The sequence below is a fragment of the Callorhinus ursinus genome, unplaced genomic scaffold (assembly GCF_003265705.2).
Source record: "Callorhinus ursinus isolate GAN/ISIS: 27379988/994484 unplaced genomic scaffold, GSC_fseal_2.0 scaffold24, whole genome shotgun sequence".
Classification (NCBI taxonomy): domain Eukaryota; kingdom Metazoa; phylum Chordata; class Mammalia; order Carnivora; family Otariidae; genus Callorhinus; species Callorhinus ursinus.
The window spans coordinates 4,993,101-5,003,587 of record NW_027397086.1 but is presented as its reverse complement, the minus strand read 5'-3'; the positions used below and the strand labels follow the sequence as shown (position 1 = coordinate 5,003,587).

The 10,487-nt window shown below is 46.2% G+C and overlaps 1 protein-coding gene across 8 annotated transcripts in view; it reads left to right on the top strand.

The window, feature by feature from the left end:
- The window catches only part of ZBTB34 (zinc finger and BTB domain containing 34), a 33,029-nt gene that overhangs the window by 8,115 nt on the left and 14,427 nt on the right, over positions 1–10,487 (top strand). For 2 of the 8 annotated variants that reach the window (XR_012382197.1, XM_073905737.1), the window contains exon 2: positions 21–44. The exons of 3 other annotated variants lie outside the window; for them this stretch is intronic. The gene's annotated coding sequence lies outside the window, so the exon portion shown is untranslated. Of the gene's footprint in view, positions 1–16; positions 45–1,271; positions 1,352–2,815; positions 2,835–2,949; positions 3,067–10,487 lie in introns of those variants that run through there. 3 more of the 8 variants (XM_025888219.2, XM_025888221.2, XM_073905738.1) reach the window with 3 other exon arrangements.

The window sequence follows — 10,487 nt, the reverse complement described above, 5'->3', positions numbered from 1 at the left end:
GGGGGCGCCGCGGGCGGGCGATGTGAGCGCGGCGCTCTCGGCAGGTGAGGCGCGCCGGCTGGGGGCGGCGGGCGGCGGGCGAGGAGCCGGCGGAGCGGGCCGGGCCGGGGGCAGCCCTCGGCCGCTGTCCGGCTCCCTCTGGGCGCGGCGGGGCGGGCGCCTCCGCGCCTGGTCAGTCCGGCGGGCCGGCGGGTGGGCGGGCGGCGCGGGCTGCAGCCGAGGCCGGGCGGGGTCGGGAGGCCCGGGCACCTGCTCTGGCCAGGCGCTCGCCCTGGAGGGGCCAACAGTGGTCGGCCCCGGAGTCCGGGCGCCGCTGGCGGGGCCGAGGGTCGCTCGCGGCCAGCTGCCCCGGGCTCCCCAGCCTCCACCCCGGGCGTCTCGGGATCCCATGCTTCCGGGCGCCTTGCCCCCAGGGGCGCTCCCCCTTTGTACGGGGAGGCTGGATGGTTGAGTGCCCTGGAGAGCCTGGCCCGGCCGCGGGGTCGGCCCTGCCAGTGGCTGCAACGGACCCCCTGCCCCACGCCACCGCCTTTCTCCAGGTAAACAGGCGGCGGCGCGTCCTGCTTGGCTCTAGACGTCTCCATGGTCACTCTCGCCCTCATTCGGTCCTGCCATTACGGAGGGCCGGGCTGGGGTTAGCCTCGGGGTGTAAACAGTGTCTTTCTAGCCTGGGCGGCTGTGCTTTAGGGCGGCCCTAGTCTGGGAGTTGTCAAGCCTCTACCACGCTGGGCCTCAGTTTCCCCATCTGATCAGTGAGGGTTTTAGATTAGCTCTCTAGTAACAAACTGTAGATTAGCTCTCTAAAGACCCTTGTGGGTCTGCTCGTCTGTATGTGTCTGAAATTGGAAGGGCTTTCCCAGGGTCAAGATACTGGGCAGTTTCACTGAAGACTTTTTGCAAATGTGGACTTTTTAGTCGCTTAATACACTTGGTTTCAGACAGGCTTTAAAATGATTCCCAGAAGTGTTTCTACGCCTTACCTTAATCATATTTCATCCCTTGCTTTTGTCCCTAGTAGTAGTCAATCACATCTCGCTGAGTTTTTGCATGCAAAATGTTTTTGTTTATATTTGCCCATTTTCTCTTTGTTCCTTAGTCCAGGCCCTCTTTGCTTCACATCTGGATTATTGCAACAGCTTCTTAGTTGGTCTGTGACTTCAGAAGTCCCCCATTTCCCCCCTCCTTCCTTTATGCTAATGCCAAACTTAATATAGGAAGTCAAAAAAAGAGTTGAGTGCTTGCTTGATTATTAAATGTCAAGATGCTGTTCCATGTGGTGGGGGAAAGTATTGGAAGACACATAGCCTCCAAGCAGCTTTACACTGGGTGCTGAGGCTTTACCTGTGAAAAGGTAATTGATTGATGAGACGGGGCTGTGTGCTGTAGAATTAAGAAGGAGGAGAGATGGAGGAGACATTGGAGGTTGAGTGGTCGGGGAAGCCTTAGCGGGGAGGCAGGATTTGAGCTGGCTGTTAAAGGGTGAGTAGGATTCGATAGGAAAAGAGAAATCAGGCCCAGCGTTCCAGTGGAGTTGGGGAATAGACCAGTCTCCTTGTAGAGAAGTATTCATATAGGAAAGGGAATAGGAAGAAAGATTGGTTGGGGCTTGTTCCTGAAAGAACTTGAACACGAGGCCAAAGTTAAAACTGTTCTAACGGCCGTGGTGAGCAGCAGGAGACTAGGGGTGGTTTGTGATAACTTTCAGGAGGGGAAGGGAGAGGCTTGGGGCCAGGAGATCAGCTAACAGGCCAGGCCATGCCATGGCACTGAGTAGTGTCCTCCTGTCTGCCCCATTGTGTCCAGCCACTGCCCACCCTGTTTTTTTTTAAGACTGTCCTTGGTTTGGCCCCTCCCCACCTACCTGAACCTATTCCCTGCTTCGCCCTCTCCCGTCTGTCCTCAGCAGAAGCAAGTTTATGACTGCCTCTAGGGCTTTGCTCCTGTTGTTCCCCCTTCTGAAGTGCTGGCCTCCTTTTTCTTCTCTATGTAAATTCTCCATTTCACTTCCTTCAAGCCCCTGCTGAAGATATACTTCCTCCAGAGGGTGTTCCCTGACTGCCCTACCCCCATGCCTTTGTGGCACTCACAATCTAAAGCTCAGGATTCAGCATTTGTTCCTTGGTTATTGAACTTGTTCTTGTCCCAGCTGGAGTGGGAGCTTTTTGAGGGCATTGTGTCTTAATACTTCTTGTGGAGCCCTGGTGGTATCTAATACGGTAGCCGGACTTTATAAGAGATACTCAAATACTTCCTGATTCTTGTTGGTAAACAACTTAAAAAAATTTTTTTTATTTCCCTCCTTTTTAAAGGGGAATCTTATTACTTACCAGCTTTCTCTGTTATATATCACTTAGGTCTAATGCCATTCAAAGTGGATGTTTTCCGCTTTCATTCTTAGAGCACACAGAGCATAAAACGAATCTTTGAAAGATTAAAAAGTTTACTTTTGATTATGGGAAAGAAAAAAGTCATGTAATTCTTCTGTTGGAGACTGGGGAAAGAATCTCAGCTTTGGAATCAGGCCTGGGTTTGAATCCCAGCAAGGCTACTTACTAGCCTGTGAACTTGGGCAAATTGTATAATGTCTCTGAGCCTGTCTTCTCATCTATAGTGTGGGGATAGTAAAATCCATCTCATAGGGTTGCTAAGAGTTTTAAAATGAAATATATATATATATATATGTATATGAAGGAGGTAGCAGAGTTTGTAGCTCCTATTAACTGCTCAGTACCTCTTCATCATCATCATCAGGTGTAAATTTATCAAGGTGGAGAAATGAGCTGTGGATTTCTACACGTCTCTGGATCCTTTCAGTTGAAGCACTTGTTGAAAATGTCAGTATCCTGAATCTAGAATGTTTTCTTCCCATTCATTTTCATGTTACTTTAGTTGAAATTCTGCTTCATGTTTTTTCAAACTTCTTAATTGTGTCCATTTAATGTTTTATAGCTGACTGCTGAATTTAGCTTAGTGAAGGTCATCAACTGAATGCAGTTTAATATCTAATGGTTATTTTCTGGTTGATATTGATGGCACGGAAAACCTCACGGAAGAAAGCAATTCAAGGTGAGCTTTTCTAATCCTTCTGTCCTAAGAGGGGGGACTTGTTTCCCAGGCCCAGTGTCCCTGGAAATGCCAGCAGTAAGCAGATGAGATGCCACTTATTGACATTTTTGAGTTCTTGGCCTTAAGAAACCTTACTCATTCCTTTACCTGAAACCTACCTTTCTCATTTGGGATGAATTCATGAAACATCTATTTACCCGTTTCATAGAGGTAAAGAGTTGTTTTTGGACAGAAAGGACATCATACAGAAAACTGGCTGCAAACTACTCAAAGCACAACACAGTGTAAACCCTTAATTATCACTGTTTGGTGCATAATGATACATCCTTAAATGAGAATTCTCTTCCCAAAGATCAGTAAGAGTCTGGCACCAGTAAAAACCCTGCATCTCACCAGTGTGCCTGAATTCCCACTCGCAGTACTGACAAATCCAGGTTCAAATCCTGGGCAGTGACCTTGGTTTGGGAAAGGTTCTTCATCTCCCTGAGTTTGTTTCCTCATCTGTAGAATGGGGATAGTTGCACTGTCTGTGTCAGAGTGTTGTCATGAAGTTTCAGTGAATAGGTGAAGAGCTTACTTAGCATGTGGTACACACACTAGGAGAATAACTGTTAGTCGTTCACATTGCACGTGAGGTTACAGAGGCCAGCCCTACCCATCAGGACAGCCCAGAAGAAGCTTCTGATGTTCTGCATTGACTGAAAGACAAACCCCACTGTCAAACCAAACCATACTCTCAGAATTAGTGTAACTGAGCAGACTTGGAGAATGTTAACGCCTTGGTAGGAAATCTTAACAGTTTGGATAAAAATGTTCTTTCAGGCTCACATGAATTAATGCAGTAAGAACTCTAGACTTGTTTTCTTTTAAATTAGGATGAGTGCTTCATGAATATCCATCACGGAATGCCATTTTATTTATTTTTTTCGTGCATTGGGTTTCAGCAGCACCAGAATGTTTTATGCAGCCCTGGTGTTATTCGGCTGCTGCTTTCTAAAGGATTAGATTGTAATTCATGACAGCTCAAGTTTAGTTTTGATCTAGACCCAGGCAGAAATACCTAGAAAAGTTATTTTTATATAGTTGTTACTGCTGTTACCATGCCTGCTGTCCCTAGTGCTTCCATCTGTGGTCTTTTTCATGACTTTTTGTATGGAATGGAAATTAGAGATCTGAGGTCTACCGTGCCTGATAGAGGAAGCCGAGGTTGAGTTGTGGCTCTGGTGTCCGCAAGTGACTGAATCCAGCAGGTGCAGATCTGGGTTTGGAATCATGAGCATCTTGATTGAGAATAATGGGTACCTCTGGTTCCTTAAACCACTCCCAGATTTGTAACCTTGCTTTCTTTTCTTAGAAGTGTCACTGGGTATTTTTAAATGAAGCTGAGCAAATTAGAGTGTTTATGGGTTACATGGGGATGAGCCACCTTGCTAGATTTTGGCCGCTAGGAGGGATGGTCTTGGGTCTTCAGCAGGAAGAATTGAGAGCTGGGGGTGTAGCGATGGTGGCAGCCGGGGATTTTGAGCCCCCAGCTTGGTTCGGGTTGAGTCAGCTGACATGTGCCGAGAGCCCCTCTCTCTGCCAGACACAGTGCTGGGCTCTGGGCACAAGGTCCCTGCCCTCAGCCCACGGCCAAGAGTGTGTGCTCAGCAGCGCATTGCCAGTTGCTTGGATATTATGCTTGCGCTTTTGTTCCAGTTGTTGTTATGGGGAAACACTTCCAGGGTTTTCCCCAAGAATGTTGTAGAGGGGACTGCAAAGCCCATGTGGTGTTTGCCCAGATGGCATTTAAGTGTCCCCTCTCTCATCTTCAGGCTCTCTTCAGAATGGGTTAGCAGCGCAGGAAGGTATCACTAGTCTACATTCTGGTTTTCGTTGTTCAGTTCCCTTACAGCTTTAAAAGAAGGCCCGATGCAGAACCTTATTAATGAAATGTTGTGTTGAGGAGAGGGCCAAGTGTGGGTGTTACCTTGTTCTTGTGACCATGTTCGAGTACCTCTCATAGGAGCAAAGAGCAAAACTTTTCTGCTCTCAGCTAAACTTTTTTCTGTTTCCTCTCTCATCTTACCAGATCAGTTCTCAGTCAATTTTTGGTTACTCCCAAATCAGCATCTAATGTTTCCGTACAGCTCCACCCCCCCCACCGCCCCTTCCCACTACCTGTCAGACAGCTCTACACAGATCCCCAGTGGGCAACCCAGACTCCTCTTGTCTGAGACTGAACTCGCTTGCCTCCCTGAATGGATAGCATCCTGCAGTCTCCCCAAGTCCTGTTGAGTCCTTCTTTGGACTCATGTTTAAGTTGGCAGCTGCCAGTATTGAGTTTGGGTTTTCTAATCTCGTGTTCAAGGCCCTCCACGTCCCGACGGTGGTTTCCCTCTTTGCCCTGTCACCCCTGGAGCCTGGGCCCCAGCCACTACTCCAGACATCTTTCACTCCCTTATTCCCTGCTCCTGCCATCCCTTCTGTTTGAAGTGTTCTTTGTGTTCCATTTGAAATGCAAAGCCCTGTTCACATATTACTAACACCAGGAAGCTTTCTTTTGTTCTGTTTTGATTTCTAAAAAGAACCTTTTTGGTCAAAAGTAATCAGTCTTGTCATTGCTCCCCATAGTTCTTTGTTTCTGCCTCTATAATTGCTTGATATACTAATTATCCCCTTGCAGCTTATCTTTCTCCAGATTCTTTGGTTTACAAAATTATATATTTTTAGGTAGACTCTTACACATGTCTTAAAAAAACTTTTGGTGAGAATAATACAGCTATGTGATAAAACATTCAAAGTATAAAATGAAGCCTGTTTCCCTTCCCTCTCCCCAGTCCTTAATCCTCATTCCCAAAGTCACTGACATTAATAGTTTCATGTGATTCTTTCCAGAGTGGATACAGCAGTGTATATTTATTCTTTTAAGAAAAGTACAGGAAAAGAATCCCACATATGCATACATAATTGTTCTTTATCATGCTGGTTTGGGCTAAGTAATAGAACTCTTTTTATATTGAAGCATACTGATCTGCCTCTCCGTATTAACGGCTGTGTAGTGTTTCATTGTTGATTTTTTGTTTCTGTTGTTGTTTTGAGCCAGTCTCCTCTTGATGGATTTTGAAGTTCTCCTTCTCTCTCTCTCTCTCTCTCTCTCTCTCTCTCTCTCTCTCTCTCTCTTTTGTTATAGCAAATAAAAATGCTTAGTGGGCATCCTTGTTACATATATCCTAACATACTTGTGTAAGGACTGTATATTTGTAGGATCGATTCTTAGCAGTTTAATGGTGGACCAAATGGTGAATGCCTTCTGCATTTTGATCGATCTGACCAGGTTATCCCTTAGGATTACACTTGCCACTTCTTTTTAAATATATGCAAATCTGATGGGTCACAACTGGTATCTCATTTTTTCTTTCTCTAGTTCACATGTGTTTAGTCATGAAGAGAGCTAAACATCTTTTCTTTTTTTTTTTTTAAAGATTTTATTTATTTATTTGAGAGAGAGAGAGAGAGAATGAGAGACAGAGAGCATGAGAGGGAAGAGGGTCAGAGGGAGAAGCAGACTCCCCGCTGAGCAGGGAGCCCGATGTGGGACTCGATCCCGGGACTCCAGGATCATGACCTGAGCCGAAGGCAGTCGCTTAACCAGCTGAGCCACCCAGGTGCCCAGAGAGCTAAACATCTTTTCATGTGTTTTTGGTTATTTGTCTTTTTCTTTTTCTGTGAAATGTTAATTCCTTTGCACCTTCTTCCATAGGATGTTCTGTGTCATCCCGATCTGATTGATTTATAATATAATTCAAGGAATTTGGAGCGTAGCCCATTGTCAAATGCACATGTATTTTTCCTCAATATGTCATTCACTTTTGGGTTTTGCAAAGGGTATTTTTTTGTCCTATTTGTCAGATGTATTGGTCTTCGCCTTTGTGGCTTCTGGGATTTCTGTCATGCTTGGAAAGACCTTTATGTCATTATTATAAATAAATTCATGCTTTTTTTCAGTTAATTTTTGGTGAAAGTCAAGTCTTAAAAAATACTGTCATAAGAACATGCATTAAATGGAAAATAATAGGACCCTCTTTCCCTTCCCTGGTGCTGAGAAATCGGTAAACAGGCAACACCTTTGAAGACTCGTGTTGCTTCCCTTGACTGTGTTTTCTTCCCTTTGAGCATCTAGTGTTGTCATGTGGGAGGGCAGTCATTACCTGTTCAACCTTTTGCTGAAACTCAGTGGGAGGAGCAGGTGAAAGGAAGAGCAGAGTGTCGATTAACTGGTACATCTGTTCGCCCCTGTCAGGATCAGTCCTATCTGCGGGACTGTGGCTCTGCTGCCTTTGCGAAGTAGCTTTTCTATTCTAAAGCTCCTTCAGGTAAAATGCATTTGTTCTTACTGAGCTTTGGAACCCAGATTAGGGGTAAGATTCCCATGCTGAGTTTCAGAACAGGGTCTTGCCCTGACGCATGGGTGTGGTGAGATGTTCTGTAGCTTTTTTGGGTGGGATCTTGTGGAGATTTCAAGCATCTTTACTAACCAAGCCTCGTTGTCATGTGGTCTTGCATCGGATCTTAGTTTTCTTTTCAGAGCACGCATGCATGTTTATCTCTAGGACCCCTCTCCTGACCTCAGGTCTGTGGGAGGAGCATCCCAGGTTGACCTGTACACAGGTCATGCAGTGTGGCTCTCCCCTGTGGCTTGTGGCCACAGTGCCTCCCTGTGGAAACGTCCTCCCTTCTCTGGTTGCCCAGTGTGCCTTCACTCCCCAGTGTGCATCCGTTTTCTTCCTGAACCTGCTCCTTCTCCACTCCTCATGGTTCCGGCCTACCCCTGGCCTGCACTGGCCTTGCTGCTGGCCTCGGTGCTTGGTCAGTCCTGGATGGCCCCTCCCAGTCTGCTCTGGCTTTTTGAAGACCAGTCCCAACGCTGCTTAGAATTCCGTTGAACTTGGGCTGAACCTGCGTCTTGGCAGCATCTGCTCTGTGACTTCCACCTTTAAACACCAAAAGGACCAGTTACTTGGGCCTCAGGCCAGTGGTTTCTAATTAATTGAGGCTGTAGCATGAAGATGGCTGTTTATTGAGAGGTAAGGGCGCCTGGGTGGCCCAGTCGGTTAAGAGTCTGCCTTTGGCTCAGGTCATGATCTTGGGGTACTGGGATTGAGCCCCACTTCGGGTTCCCTGCTCTATGGGGAGCCTGCTTCTCCCTCTCTCACTCTGCCTGCCGCTCCCCCTACTTTTGCATGCACGCATGCACTCTCTCTCTGCCAAAAAAATAAATAAAATCTTAAAAAAAAAAAATAGAGGGTAAAATCAGCCAGGGTAAGGGACTGTGATGAGGAAAAGCTGTGCAGATGGAAGGCATACTATTCCTCAGCTGCAGAGCCACCTGGGACCTCCCCCCCGCCCCCCAAAAGCCCTGACTTCTCTTGGAGGTTTTGATCTAGGAAGACGATGCCGCAGTAAATTCCTAGAGCTGAAATTGTTCAGTCGCCGGGGACATGCATTTGTAATTTTGATGGATATTAATAAAATACCCCCTGCTCGCCCTTCTCCATCCCTTTCCTCCTCACAGAGCGGTAGGAGCCCTTGGCAGCATTAGGGGGACGTTTACCACTTGTCCCTGTCCCTGTCCCTGGCCACCACACTAGGGCAGGAATGTAACCTAGGGCAAGCTTTCTTCTCGTCTTGCCTTTTCCTCCGCTCTTCTGACTGCTGTTCCTGCTGCTCCCTGGCGGCAGATTCGACAGGGATCAGGAGTTACTGTGTAGGAAGTCTAGATGGGCAGGCTGCAGCGGTCCTGGGAAAGTTAGCCTCGTGGAGTCTCCGTTCCCTCATTTCTAAAATAGGGGTAAAAGTACCCCCCTCGGGGGAGGGCAAGAGGATTCGGGGAAATAATGCATAGAAGTCCTTTATGACACGCCTCGCCTGTATCAAGCATTCAGGTGGTGTTGGTTGTTGATGATGATGATGATGGGCTTTCCCAAGGACGGGAAAAGGCTAAAGGGTGTGGGAGGTGGCAGTGAACCCTTTGTACAGTTGTTGAGGCTTGTGTGGGGGGTGGCTGGCCACGAGGAAGGGGATGACGGAGACCAGTGTCAGGACAGCTCCCGTCAGAGGTGGTCCTTCCCGGAACCCGCTGAGACCAGTGTGGGCGGAGTCTCACCAGACGACCTTGGCAGGCGCTGTGTGTGGGGAGAAAGCTGCTTCCAGGGGTTGAAAGTATTCTCCCGTTAAAGACATTAGCAGAGCAGGAAGTGTGTGTGTGTCCATTGGTTGAATGAGCAGGAGAGGACTATGAACAGGTTGAGGAGCTGACAACTAGCAGCCCCCTGCAACTAAGTCCTTACCACGTGTGCTTTTTTTAAAGAGGTATTTCATGTTCTTATCAAGAGTGTAGTCTTTACAAACAAGCGGAAAAAGTGTTGTTAAAATAAGTATTAATGAAAGAAAAAAGTATTAATGGTATCGAAGAAAAACGTCCAGCTGATATATGCTTGTTTTTTAAACTCGAAAATAACAATGGAAATGTCTAGTTTGGGGATGGCTTCTTGTCTAATATAATGTGACAGACCTGTGATTAATCTGCTGAGTTAAAGAATACTGATTCTGATGTATTTAGTGAGAGGAATAATTAAATTCGTTATTGTCTTCTGAAGCAGCTGCAAACTTAGTCGAGATGAAAAACTAATATATAAATCACTTCTCTGCATTATCAAAAATGATTTTCATTCCCACATCTCTCTGAGTTGGGAGGAATCTGCGGTAAGCCTCTATCAAACTGCAAGACTGGGAGCCTTATTTGTCTTTGAATTCCCTTTGGTTTGTGCGTGCAGAAGATTGAAATTGAGTATTTCCTATACACGTAGAAAAATAATTTAAATTCCCAGCCAGTATGCCATTTAGTGATTGCAATTAAATGTAATATTTGCAGTATGTAAGACAAAAGGCTAATTTCCTTAATTTGCAAAGAGCTCTGACAATTCAATAAAAAATGCAAATACAGGCAAAGGATATGAAGAGACAGTTCCAAGACAAGTTTAGACCAATTGCCATTAAGCATGAGAAAAGATGATCAGCCTCACTTGTAATTAAATAAAAGCATTTCAAAACCATGAGATGCCATTTAAACTGATCAGTCTGGCAAAAGTGAAAAGGTGTTATGCTCATTATGGGGGAACAGGGACTTCATGTGCTAGTGGTGAGGGTAGCTGCCACTGCCTTTGGGACACAGTTGGTATCAGTAGAAATGAGACCATGATCCTAGCAAAGTCTTCTGCTTGGAGGAAATACCATGGCTATTTAAATTTTTTTCCTGTTTAGGGTATTAATTGGGGTCTGGTTAAGTACATTGTAACACAGCCTTCCATGGAGTACTCTGAAGTTGGAAAAGATAATGAGGTAGATGAGTTTGTGCTGATGTGGGAAGATTTGAAGGTGTA